Below are 14,036 nucleotides of genomic sequence, written 5' to 3' on the forward strand. Positions count from 1 at the left end.
GTGATTCTACAAGACAGGCAGAAGGAATCCAGACGGAGATCTGAGAGCATCCAGATACTCTCACAGCGGGCCGGTTCCTGCTTGAGACAGGCTTCAATGTGTGCCCCAGCTCCTGGGGAGAGGGCCTGACTGCGGCCCTTCCACTCCCAGCGCAGACCCAGGCCCCCTTGGCAGGGGAGGGACTGTGTCTGCAACTCCATCAACCCAACCCTGCTGCCTCTTCTCTGCAACCCAAACACCTGACCCAGGCCCAGCACAGTTTGCAGAACTGAATGTGAGGTGTTCGGGACATGCTCAATGATTTAAAGGAGGCATATGCTTAGGGCACTGTGCCAGGTACTTTAGATACTTCAGTAGATTTAATCCTCACACAGGAACAACACACAAAATAATTACTATTTTGTCTCCATTTGACAAATGAGAAAATAAGGCTTAGAACAATGAAGTCACTTTCCCAAGGCTGCACAGCTAATGCACAGCCAAGTTGTGGTTCCCATCCAGCCCGAGCCGTTCCACAGTAGCCCTGCGCCTGCCACATGTCCAGCCACTGAGCTGAGCATCCCTGATGCCTGGGGAGAGAGACAATACCCAAACATTCAATGCAGTTTTCCTCCTGCTAAATAGAGCATTTTACATCAAGACAGAGAGAGGTGGGCTCTACCAAAGCTATGCACCACTTAGCAAAAAGCAGAGCCCAGATGCTTCTGGGTGCCCCTTCCCTGTGTCCTCCTTCTCCAGAAAAGAAAAAGAAATTGACAGAACAAAGCAGAACAGGACAAAAGCAGGGAAGGATGAAGTGACAGCCACGAAACTCTGGCAAATCAACTTGACCTGTATCCCAAAGGCCAGGACTGAAACAAAGTCTCTCCACGTGCCTGGGGGAGACCCCCGGGGAGGGACTCCCCGTCCTACCTGGAGACCACTGGTCCTGCTGGGCAGGGGTAGAAGCACCAGGCAGTGAGGAGAGGCACAGAAGGGAGGAGAGAGGACAAAGTGACAGTGAATGAGGGTGCAGAGGGAGAACGAGAGAGCCAGCAGATCGGAGAGCAGGCTCACTCACCTCCGTGTAAAGGGTCTTCCAACCCTCTGCGTCTCTGAGGTCTGGTGGCTTGCGGGGTGGGGTGAGTCAGAACCTGGGAATCCAGGGCTTTTGCTGGAAAAAGCCAATGTACGAGAAAAACAAAGCCCTAGGTTTTCAAACCTTTTGATAGGTAGAAACCATAGACAGGCAAGGACCAGCAGGGACAGAACTTGGAAAGCAGAAAGTAGGGATAAGAATAAATGAGAGTGGATCAGAGATGAATAAAAACAGAAAAGTCCATCTGGGTGCAGGGTCCACACCTGTATCCCCAGGCCTTTGGGAGGCCGAGGCAGGAGAGTCACTTGAGCCCAGGAACTTGAGTCCTGCTCACACCACTGCACTCCAGCCTGGGCGACAGAGTGAGACTCTGTGTCACAAAACAAAAAAAGAAAAGTCATTGCAAGACAGAAGAAGAACTGGCAGGACAGAGACAGGTGACCCGTGACCCAGCCTTACTCCTGTCCTCGGCCTCCTGCTCCCAGGAAGCAGCAGGCTTCTCCAGCCGGGACCCTGCTTGCCCGGTTCGCGGCCACACGTCCACGGTGATCCACGCACTGGCCTGTGCGCCTCTGTGCTGTCCCAGTCCCACCAGACTGTGGGCTCTCTGGGGACGCAGGCTTGCTCATGCCCCTGGTGGGCACTCGGGGTTGTTGGTGGGGTGGGTAAATGGACGACAGAGGCGTGCATGGGCCTCTTTTGCACAACTTGCCTGATCCTCCACAGGTGTCTCTCGGGGGGCCCCACCCCATTCCTCGTGGGCTCTGAGCTCCTCTGGGGGGACTGCTTCTCCTCTCTCCTGAGTTCCAGCTCTGCCTCCAGGTCTGGCCCAGAGATGATACGCACAGCGCTGGCAGAGGCATTTTCCTTGTGTTCTGTTGCCTTCAATCCGTGCCAGGGTTGCAGGAGGCGGGGAGAGGGCAGGAGGTGAGGGTGGAGAAGGGACTCTGCTATGGATGTTAGAGGAGTACGGAGTCTTAGCCAGAGACCTCTTCTTTATTGCACGGAATGGGAGAAAATGCAGTGCAACAGGGAAGTCAAAAGTGCTGGCATGGCTAAAGTGTGGCCATAAGAATGTGCCCAGGCACCTCCCCCGAGGAGGGGACCACAGAGGCTGGAGACATAAAGTTCCTCTTGCTGTGGGCCACGGCCCGGGGAGCTGAGAGTGGCCCAAAGCAACAGGCCTGAGGACATGCAGAACGGAGGCTGCACCCACTGAGACTTGCAGCCCGTTGTGCCTTAGGAAGGTGGGGAGTGAAGGGAGGTGAGCACTATAGAGCCAGACCCAGGGCCCTGTAGCACGTGGAGAGCAGGGCTGTTTAAAATCTTAACTTCGGTTTTGTGTGCCCCAGGCATGTCTCCTCCCAGGACACCCTCCCTGGCCTGCCTCCCTGCTGTGCCAGGCTCCAGCCCCTCTCCCCCTCCCCTTCTGCAAGCCCCTTGTCTGGGGCACACCCTCCTTCCCTCTTTCCCCTCTCTCTCTCCTCTGTCCCCCAGCTCCTCCACAGGCACCCCCTCCCCACCCCCTCGCAGGGTCTTCTTGGTCTGCATTTCATGATTTATTTTTAGCACCTGTGCCATCCTGAGGATGTGAACAATATTCCTGAGTCATGGCTTTGCAAGGAAGCAGGGGCAGACAGCTCCCTCTCCACCTCTGAAGATGGCTTATCAACCTCTCCAGGCCTGCAAAGGGCAGAGCTTTATCTGCCAGTTCCTCTTCTGGGTGGACTTTTTCCCTTCTTCCCCACCCCTAGCTCAGCCTCCAGCTGCTACAACCCGGGGGGCGTCAGTCAGAGAAGCCAGCTGCTCCTGCGGGTCCCAGGGAAGCAAGCAGAGCTAAATTCCCTTGTATCCAGGCCACATTCTCAGCAGAGAGGGTTTCAGGAAGAAGGGACCATGAGGCACCTCTGGTGTTCCTGCGACTGAGGACAGAGAGGAAGCCTGCTCAGAAAAGGAGCAAGGTGAAATTCATTCTAAAGAGCCCTGAATTGGGGGCCAGAGACTTGCTGGTTGCCTTGAACAAATCACTTAATTCTACTCAAGGAGTATTTCCCAAATGCCTCCTCTGTGCGAGGCTCCCACCTGGGTGCTAACTTCACCTGGGTAAAACGAGGTGATCTAATAACAATGGCTGTTTTACCAAACAATTACCTTGTGCAATGCAACATGCAAGACACTCAGAGACACTCTGACATTTTTCCCTAAGAAGAAACTGAATCTCAAATGGTCACTAGAGTCACATGGTCAGTAAGTCAGGATTTAACATCATTTTGGTGTCAGGCATGTCCCACTTCACCACTCTCTCTCCCTGATCCTCTTCCAGTCCAAGCTTTACCTGCCCTCAATGCAAAAGAAGAACAACCAACTCCTGGAAATTTATCCACTTTCCAGGGACCCAGGCTGCGTGTGTGGAATTCAGTGTTCCAGGAGCTGAGAGTGACGAGAGATTTGGAGGTCCTTCACCCGACAGACAGTGACACCAGGCAGGTGCCCGCGTTCGGCTGGGCAATGGGGAAGAGGGCCTCAGTCAGGAACAACCTGTGGGATATCTAAATGCAAAACATCCCCTGCAACGAGGGCCCCCAGATGGAGAGAAAGGACTCTGTCTGTGACATTGTCTCACCCAATTCCATCATCCAACTTTTAAAAGTAAATCCAATTGAATCTTGTCCTGTTGTGTCTAATGTGACAGGATTATTAATTATAACATTACAAAATTAAATCTCAGAGACCAGCTTCCTGGCCCTTTCCTCCTTTCAGTCTCTGTCTGTCTCCCTCCCTTGCTCTCTCTCCTTTCTCTGCAGCAGCTCCCGTCCCCGTTTCCATCCCCTAAGTACCTCTGGCTGCAGCTTGAGTGTCACTGCTTGCCCTGTAGATGCTTCGTGGTTTCCCAACAGAAAATATGAAATGATGTGTAAATGACATGGCTGGGGTGAGAGGTGGGAAAGGGAAAGAAGCCCCGAATCAATCTCGGACCAGTTTTTCCAGATGGACATGTGTAATCCCAGGAGTGCTGCTCGGAGAGGGGCTGGTCTGCTGACCCCGATGCAAGTCCTGGGACCTGACTGATCCCTGTAGGATATTAGTCACTCCATAAAACCTCTAGGCCAGTTTCCCAGGCTGCAGGGCCCTATAGGCAATTTCCCATAGGGTCCCAGAGCCTGAGAACCTATGCATCTCGCTGCTCGGTGGTCGGTTCATGTTGCATCAGATGTGATTTTTCTCTTAAAACATGACTTCAGCAAATGTCCCAAGAAAATCTGTAAATGTCCTTAATTTCTCTCATGGAGGGAACTCCAGGACCCAACCCACCATCCCCCCTCCTGGCCACGAAGCAGTTCAGATCCTGGAGGCATCCGGAGTCCTTCCCTCAAGGAAACACCACACTTGTGTTTCCAGGAAGGCGAGTCCCAGAGATTGTCTTGGGGCAGATGAGGGGGCAGCAAAGAGCTGGGAGAAGAAAGTCAGGTCCCCAGGACCCTCTGAGGGGAGCCCACCCAGGGCCAGTTGCCCCCACTTCCCTTCCTCGCATTTGCGGGTCTTAGCTTAAGGTCCTCCTTCCCTCCCCAACAACTGAGCCCGTCCTTGGATTCCTCTCAGCGACCCAACATCTGTCAGCAGCTGACAGTCAGATGGCAGAGGGATATGTCTTCAATGACGGGGCAAGGGGACACATTTACTCATGATTCATTCTGTCTGCCCATCGCAGAGGTCCCTCGTTTCCACAGAAGGGAGTTCTGGCTTAGAAGTGGGAGAGTGATCAGAACAGACAGAATTCAGGAAAAGAGAGGAAGCCGGGTAGTGTGGCCTCGGCACAGACAGGGAGGGGCAGAGCGTGCCGGCTGGACACCTGGTCACGCCGTGTCACTCCACCGAGGGCAGTAAGCTCAGGCCAGCCTTGTGAGGCCTGTCCTTGCGTGAGTGTGAACACAGAGGTGCCCTCCTGACTCTCTGAACATGCTCTTTTCTTCCTGCCCCGATCGCTGGCCACCTAAGTCCTCGCATCTGTGTCTTGATCTATCCCGGATATCAGTAACAGCTTAGGATAGAGCTGAAAAAGCAAAACTGGTATTTTTAGAGTATTTTTGCTTTTTTTCCCCCAGAGACAGGGTCTCACTCTGTCACCCAGGCTGGAGTGCAGTGGCACCATCATAGCTCACTGCAGCCTCAAACTCCTGTACTCAAGCCATCCTCCCGCCTCAGCCTCCCAAAGTGCTGGAGTGCAGGTGTGAGCCACTGCGCTTGGCCTTAGTATTTTCACTCTTGATGATGAAACATATGAATGTGTCACCTTGGTTCTGAAGCAACAGGATCAACCAAGTAACATAAAAACCAAGTATCATAAAAAGCAAAGGGTTCCAGAATTTGAGGCCATATCCTTTATTCCAACCACCACAGACAGCTGCCCAACTGCAGGGCGGCTCTTCAAATCCCTGGGAGGGTCTCCAAACTCACCATTGACTTATCTTGAAGGTCCCACCCAAGAAACATGCCTCTGAATCAAAGGGTGAAGATCAGGGCAGAAAGAGAAATCTAGAAGCCTAGAAGAGGACAAAAAGAAAATGACCAGGCCGTAGAGGGACCTAACTTGCCAACTTTTAAACCAACTCTCTGAGGTCTAATGAGATCCAAACCTCAGGGTACCGGGGCTGGTTTACCCTGGCCTGAGATGACTTCCTGTTTTTGAAAAAAAGAGGTGGGTGGATGCTGAGAGACACGTTCTGGGCAGTCGGCTTTGCCAAAACAGTCTCCTCCCCACTGTGGCATTGCTGGGCCTATATGGTGAAACAGGAGTATCCCCCAGATGAGACGCTTTAGCATGGGGCAGGCCACGTACTCAGGACAGGGGCTGGGCTCCAGGGTCTGAAAAGGGAAGTGACAGGCACTTGGCGAACTCATGGAGTCACCAGCTTCTGTTGCCTTTTTTCAGCAGGAAACAAAGAAACCAGTGCTAAAAGAGGGCGGCTGAGAATCAGAGAAACATACACTAGCTGCCGCTGCAGGGAGCTGCTTTCCGCTCTCATTCCCCGTTTGGTCCCAGCAAGGGCGCTCCCAGCGCGTGGCGGCTCCTTGGCAGGAGCTGTGGACTAGGTGACATTCAGTAGGGCAATGGCCCACATTGCATTTTCTGGGCAAGACTCAGTTTCAAAGTGCCGGTCCGAATGTTTGCAGATGTAGAAGCTGGCTGTGAGGCCACGCGTCCCGTGTCAATAACGGAGTGAGGTCATCACAACCACGGACAGCGAGGGAGGCGCGAGGGGGACCTGGCTTGGCATCAGGTGCCCTGCCCCTGACCACTCTGCGTCACGCAGCGCGCAGTCCCCCGGCCCCGCCTGCCCTTCCCCAGCAGGCGTCCTTTGGCGACTCGCAGCCACTACCACACACCCGACGTGCTGCTCGTCCGCCGGTGTCCCCCACTTTGCCCCGAAACGCAGCAAAGCACTCGATAGATAAATAGGGGTTCTTGTGAGTGAGTGCGTCAATGTCAGAATCTATTATTTATGTTTTCCCAGCCCTAGTTTCTTACGAATGGGGACCATGTCTTACAATCTGTAACTCCTTGGTGTCTTGTACACAGTAGGTGCTTTAATAAACATGCACTGACAGATTGGTTCCAGCGGGTTCTATCTCTGGGTGAAAGAAGAGGAGTTCAGGACAGGACCCCAGAGGGCGGGAGGCCTCTCACCAGCGATGCTGAGCATTCCTGGGAATGCACTGCTGTCGGGACCCCACCTTTGCCCGCACCTTTGCCTGCCCGGCCCACAGCGTGCTGTGTGGCCCCAGTGGTCCTCCCCAAATGACTTCCATTTTCCTCTAACACTCTGTTTGCAGAGCTTTCTCACCCTGCATTCAGGGTTACCTGGCTGCCATGTGGTTTCTGGGCTTTCCTGAACCTGAGTCTACCAGCCCCACTCACTCCTGCCCCCAGTTTAAGGGTACAGAACCCCTGTTTTTCGTCTAGCAATGCACACTAGCTGCAACTGACTTTCCCCAGGGGTGAATTTCTTTGACTAGGAAAGCATACAAATCTGAGAGTGGGATAGGGAATAAGAGTGGAAAAGTCCCAATTATCTTACTTTTTTGTGATGCCTAACAACTGCAGATGTTTGTTATGAACCATTGCACTTGGCAGCCATTCCGAGGATGGCACGTTAACGTTTCTATCGCCATCTGACAGCAGAAGATGCAGGCACACAACGCTCAGCTCTCGGCAAGCTGCGGGCCCTGCTTCCACACACGGAGCCCCCGTGCACTTCTATGGAGACAGCCCCACAAAGCCCAGGATTTGGGAGCAGAGAGACCTCGGTATGCATTATGCCACTGCTAATGCTGTGACCTTGAAAAGTTTATTTACACTCACTAAGCCTCAGTCTTTCTCAAGTGAAAAGGAGAAAAAACATCTAACTCACAGGGTGTGCGTGTGATATTTAAACGAGATAGCAAACACAAAATGCCTGGTCTGTGTGTAGGCATTGCAGATGTCTGATAATGCAAAACTTAGCTTGCAAAACCTCTGTTTTTTTTTCTAGAATGCCAGGCACTGGCTCAGCAGAGGTTTCAAAACTAATACTATTAGCCACCAAAAACGAAGGGGAAGAGGACAAAAAAGAAGAAAAAAAAAGAACAGCTAAAAGTAGTTAATTTATTTGAACTAAATAATAATGGTAACAGTAAGGTAGCCATTACTGGGATGGATGGAGAGTCGCTGAGCAGAGCTTGATGCAGCAAGTTCTGCAGTAGAGATGTGCGCCAGGGAGGGAGGGCGGCTCTCTGTAGAGAAGGCCTCACACAGTAACGTCTGAAATGGGTCTCTACGGATGAGTAAGAGTCCAACAAGGAAGGGAAGAAGCATTTCAAGCAGTAGAGTTCACACAGGCTCGGGGAACACCCTCACTCACGCCCGTGTGGGCTGCAGCGTGGACAGCATAGGCCGTGCGGGGAATGAGACTGAGCGGGCAGGAGGGGCCGGGCCACCAAGGGCTCAGCTTTCCGGCTGAGTGGTGGGACTTTGTCTCTGGGGCCTCAGAGATTCCCAGCGGGGGGTTGGCGGGGGGACATGACCAGATTTGCTTCAGAAGGATGACTCAGGTGGCTGTATGGGGGACACAGAAGACGGAAAATTGCAGCAGGGAGGAGACAATTGTAGAGACTCCAAACAGGAAAATCACATGGGTAGACTGCACCATATGGCAAAGGGCTGGAATCTTCAAAGCCAGAGGTGAACCCCAGAGTCACTAAAATCCAAAACAGGAGTTGGGTTCCTTAGCCTGGCCTGTCCCTGCAGTTCTGTGCAGGGGTCACCAGAAGCCCTATCTCTGCTTCCCAGCTGCCTTCCAGCCCCAGAGATAAAGGTGAGGGATCCAGAGGAAAGGCCCCAAACCAAAGGGAATATTTATTTTAAGCAGTTTGACGTCTGTAGGAAGGGGAAAACCTCCAAGGCCTGAATGGGGAGCCGTGACATTCACAGAGCCTGGCCATTGTGTACAGACAAAAATTCCTCAAGATTGTGTTTGTCCAAGAAATCAGACAGTTTATGGTCCCCAAGTCAAAACACTCAAGGATTGGAAGCCAGAGTTTCCTGGGCTGAGCCCAGTTACTAAATAAAAAGAAAAGGAAAGAGCAATTAGATGCCGTGAATTGTTGGTGAGCGGGTGGGGTTGGTTGCCAGGGCTGTAATCCAGCAGACCCGTGGGTTTGCCAGCCCCCACCCCGCCCTCTGCCTGCACCCGCCCTGACTGGCACAGTGAGGTCTGCCCGTGGCTCCGAACACCCCAGTGCTCGGGACCCCAGGGAGGCTGAGAGCCCAGCCAAGTCATGTAAACCAGCCTAATTAGTGCTGGGCTCTTCCCGGAGATCAAAAGAAACCCCTCTGTCTTGCTAATTTGAGTACAATCTTCACTGGTGTCCTGCAAAGAATGGCCAACAGAAGGAGCGTGCCAGGCCTTCGTGCTTACTGGAAATGTTGAGGGGGTGGGAGACTTTATCACCTACAGGGGAAAGCCACCCCACTGAGAACAGCAGGACGGAAAAGTGGAAGAGAGAGAGAGAAAAAAGATGGGGAGCCTGCCCTGTACAATCCGAGGCCTGTTGCCCTCTTTTCACACCCCCTGGCTCCTGCCCCCCACGCTCCGCAGTCCCCACGGCGGGCGGCTGTGAGTAAGAACACCCTCATGGCCAGGGCTCTTATCAGGACCACCCTGGCCGAAACTCTGAGGGAAGAAACAGGGACAGCGATGAGGAAAGAGTGCTGCCTGACAGTGCAATGCCCCATCTGTGCTCCAAGTCACTGAATGTGACCTGTCTGTAGTAAGTTAGAATCCAGCTGCCTCCTGCCTAGGGAACAAAAATACGCCAGGCCCCTCTGGGGAGGCCGTGTGTGTTTGGGGTTGCCCAGTGACCCTGGACACTGCTCTGGTGTCTCCCCCGTGACCACACCTCCGTGGCCTTCAGAGAAGTGCTCTCTCTGAACTAGGGTTACTGATGCAGTGGCAAGGTACTGGGGGCCCGAAGATTCTCCAGGATTTAAGTCCTCAAGATTGCATTTGTGGACAGCTCTTGAAAGGGCACAAGAATGTAAAGTTTTAGCTCAGCATTCAAAGTCATGACAAACTCAGAGAGAGGTGTGAAATGTCTTCTTAAAGAAGAGGAGTAAAAACATTTCATAAGAAAATGAAAGAGGAAAAACCCCAGCCAAAGTCTGCAAACTATGAACTATATCTCTGTTTATTTTGAAAAGGCAGATGGACTTGACTTTTTTTTAATAATTTAAACACTTAATTGTTTTAAGTCCTTTTTAAGGAATGCTCCATTTTCACAACTGCCAATGGAATTAGGTGTTTTCTGCGGTGCAGGCTGAGTCTTCCACCGCCGCAGGGAGCTCTGCAAGGTCACCCACGCTGCGCGGCAGGAAACAGAATGTGCTGTTAGACCGCACTCATGCCATCAAAGGGTTTGCGGGGTGCAGGACTGATATTCGGCTCAGGCGGTGGAGCAGGGCAGAGGGTTGGGTGTTGTTCTGAAACTGGCACCGGGACACCCTGCATCTAAACACACCTCGTGTGCTTGAGGCTGGTCTCAGAAGCCCCTCGCTCGGGACCAGGGTCTGCCAGAATCAAACGGAAAGGGAGCACCTCGCCATCTCCCTAGTTTGCTCCCTGACCCTCCCTCTCTTGCTTCCTACTCCTAATTTTTTTTCCAGCAAAGAAAGTAGTTGCAACTAGATCACATGAAGAACTTAGGGACTAAGCTAGCCACCCCTCCTGGAAGGGTCTGTGTTCCACAGAGAGGAAGGAGCCAGGCCAGGACTCCAGACAGGGCAGTGACCATGAAGCCAGGAAGGCTAGGAGCAGCATGTGGGGCCGGGGGCACCGACATGCTTTGTGTGTGCACCTCTTACTCCCCCTCATTGGCCCTGATCACTCTGCAAGGGACGAGGGACGCGGACGGACTTACCAGCACTGTCCTGGGAGTCCTGCAGGGGTGAGGAGAGACAGCCAATGAAGAATGAAGCTGACTGAATTTGATCTTCGGCTCCGTCGCTGCTCAGCAAAAGTTGAAGATCCAGTCATTGAAAGACCCCTGGGCTTACAGCAAGAGCTAGAACTTCAACATAGCCACTCTAGTAGCCGGGTGACATTTATGTCACCTTACCCCTCAGTACACTGTAAAACAGGGATGAGCACAAGAGAATGCTGGGGAAGCTGAAATGGAGCTTTCTTCATTTAAAGATGGTCAGAAAACTTTTGCCCAGTGATTTCCAAAACTAGTGGGATGGGAGGTGTTCTCTTTCCAGCAGACCAGCTCTCTTCCACACTTAGCGCGTGCCTGAGAGGACAGGGAGACAGTGATCACACTGCCGTGCACCATTCACAGACAGAGGCTCACGGGGCCTTTGACCATTCTCCAAGAGCTCTGGTGGTGTCAGCCCAGCCCAGGACCACAGCGGGCTGGCTGCAGAGGCCAGCATTGGGGTCAGGCCAGAGGTCCAGTACTGGATGTGGCAGCGCCCCAGGTGGGCATCAGATGTCCACCAGGACAGGTAGGCTTTCTTGTTGAAAGCTTCCAGCGAAGCTGCCCAGTTTGGAAACTCAGATTTGACAAATAAGCAAAAGAAAAATTAGTCCCAATTATTTTCCATAGTGTCTATGCTCTGTCACATGCTCGATTCCTATTAGCATTAACTGGAGTCAAACCTTTGTTTTACTCTGTTGGTGGAGAGACAGGCTTTAAAACACCTCCCTGACAAGGTTAAGGCTGCCGATTCTGAGAATGATATACTGCCCCCAAGGTTGTGTGTGAGTGCCTTTGCTGGTTTTTTTGTTTTATTTTGTTTTAAGGTAGCTTTATAGTTTTGTTTTTTAGAGTACAAGTACCTTGAGCACAGAAAGGAAACAACACCCGTTGCAATAACCTTGACTTCAGAAAAGTCCTCTCATTCTTGCAGGGAAGGAATTATGTTTTTTGGAAGCTGTTTTGTCATAACGACAAAAGTCTTAGCAGTTTGGATTTCAGCCTTGGAGTTTTTCTTTTCATCGTGTATAATTTCAACTTGTGCTGAGGGCTTTGGGCCTGGAGCCTGGTGAGTACAGCTCAATGGCGCCCCCTGAAGGCCAACGGGGGATGTACAGTGAAAGAGGCTACGGCGAGACCCTCAGGCCCTCCCTACCTGACCAGCCAAGACAGGTCAGCACCTAGGCCCCAACGCAGGGTCAGAGCACAGCAAATCCAAGGAGCTGCGTTGCTGACCCAGCTCGGACACCAACAAGCAGTTCATGCGTGTGCCCACATAGCTGAGAAGAGATTGGACTTTGTCACAAAACAGGCCACAGGCACAGACAAGTTACTTAACCTCTCTGACTCAGTTTCCCTTTCTACATAATACAGGGTACAAAGTAATTTTTTTTATTGCTTAGTATGTGGCAGGCTGTGTTTAAGTGCCTCGCATGTGTTCACCCATTTCATCCTTACAGCACCCCTCTGGTTTGTGTGCTATTATTATTGCCCACTTTGTACAAAGGAGAAAACCAAGGCCCAGGGCGAGTCAGGAACCTTCACAGCTAATAAATGGAAAAATTAGGTTTGGACCTAGGTGGTGTGGCCCGGAGCCCGGAGACAGCCACACAGCACACTGCCTCCCATATTTACCTGGCGGGGCCACTGTGAGGACTGGGAAGAGAAGTGTCAACTGCCTCGCCCTGGGACTGGCACAGAATAAATGCTCAAAAAATAGCAGCTCTAACTAGGTCCCGTGCTTGGTCGACCATGTCCATAAAGGTTACCACAGATGCAGGGAATCCATGGACAGAGGTGACCAATGGGACGCTTAGAAAATCGGTAACTCTTGGGTGTCTGGCCTCTTGCACTGAGCATCACGCCTTCCAGGTTCATCCGTGTTGTGGCATGTAGCGGATTTCTTTCTTTTTTAAAATCGAGCAGTATTTCATTGTATGTATACACCACTTTCTCTTCAGTCATCTGTCAGCGGACATTTAGGCTGTTTCCACACCTTAGCTATCGTCAGCAGCGCTGCAGTGAACGTGAGAGTGCCGACATTTCTTTAATGTCCTGATTTCAGCTCTTTCCTATAGAGCCCCGGAGGTGGGACTGCATCACACGGTGGCCCTACTGCTAAGCCTTTGAGGACCCACCACAGCGTCTTCTGCAGCGGCTATACTGTCTACACTCCCAGCTGCACAAGAGCTCCAGTTTTCCACACCCGCGCCAACAGTTGTTATCTTTTGGGGGTTTTTTGACAACAGCCACCCTAACCGGTTTGAGGTGATATCTCATTGTAAGGAAATATGTTATGAAAAGGAAACGTCAAATTATTGCATAAAGAAACTAGTACATATAATAGTATCTGGACACGTGGTATATTATATAAAAATACATATGAATCTAAAATATCAATTAATTCTTACTACAAACTCCTGGTATTCTTGTTATTTATATTAACCTGTGACAACAGAAGAAAAATTTAGTTCAGGAAACACTTCCCAATTGTTACACACACGCACAGGCACATAAATGTTGTTAGGAGGAGAAACTCCTTTGTGTACTGTATTTTAAAGAAAAGGACAGGTGACTTTGGTGCAAGTGGAGAGAGGCCAGAAGTTGTCTTCTGTGGAGAGGGGGATCTTGAAACATGCCTTCCAGAGAAAGGCCAAACTGAGGGCCGTTGCTTTCGAGAAGCTAGGGCTGCGAGTGCAGTCGGCGAGCGCGGGAGTCTGAGTGGACCCCGCCGGCGCTGGCCCCTCGGGGCCCCTGGGCGGCAGCCGTGGGAGCTTCAGCTCTGCGCCTGCAGAGACCCCTTCTGCCCAAACGCCGGCGGTGCAACGCGACCCACTGCGGCTTCTCCGGAAGATGCGGGGGAAGAGGTGGGGACCAGACACACGGCGCAGCCTGAAGCCCCTCTGGCGTCTGGCAAGTCCGAGCGCCGCTGCGCCCCCGCGTGCACACCTGGACCCCCGCGTCGCTCGGCAAACTCTCCCCGGGCTGCCGCTGGGCAGCGGGCACTGTGCCCGGAGCTGCTGGGGACAGGCGTGGCACGCGCTGCCCTTGTTTCTGGGGGCTGCTCAGAGCCAGCTGCAGGAGAGAGCCGGGCACACGTGACTATAACAGGGGAGACGGGGAAAGGAGGGGGGCTCACACAGAGGGGCAGGAGCGCCACGCTGTCGCTGTCGTAGGAGCTCCCAGAGTCATCCCAGAAGAGGAGCTATTTGAGCAGGGTGGGACCGTCCCCTACACGGAGCAGGTGGGCAGAGAGGATAGTGGGAGCCGCAGGGGCAGGCACAGGGGGACATGCGGTGGGAGGTGGGGGGGGCGGGGCCGGAAAGGGCCCCTTGTGCCCCGTGGAGAGTTTGCAGTTAGTTCGTCCTGGAGGCAGCGCAGCCTCTGGTTCTCCCAAGGAGGAAGGTGTACGGCTGACCCGGCTCCACCAGAATGCACACACCTGGCC

The 14,036-nt window shown here is 52.6% G+C and overlaps 1 long non-coding RNA gene across 3 annotated transcripts; it reads left to right on the forward strand.

The window, feature by feature from the left end:
- Nucleotides 1–1,416: 1,416 nt before the first annotated feature.
- On the forward strand, nt 1,417–12,988 carry LOC123641155. Of its 3 annotated transcripts, XR_006736235.1 has the most exons (3): nt 1,417–3,039; nt 7,257–7,384; nt 11,523–12,988. It is a non-coding gene; the product is annotated as an uncharacterized LOC123641155 (long non-coding RNA). The 3 variants fall into 3 exon arrangements; XR_006736236.1 differs by lacking the exon at nt 7,257–7,384; XR_006736234.1 differs by lacking the exons at nt 7,257–7,384; nt 11,523–12,988 and adding an exon at nt 3,402–3,747.
- Nucleotides 12,989–14,036: the final 1,048 nt, after the last annotated feature.

Source organism: Lemur catta, chromosome 7 (genome assembly GCF_020740605.2).
Source record: "Lemur catta isolate mLemCat1 chromosome 7, mLemCat1.pri, whole genome shotgun sequence".
NCBI classification, from domain to species: domain Eukaryota; kingdom Metazoa; phylum Chordata; class Mammalia; order Primates; family Lemuridae; genus Lemur; species Lemur catta.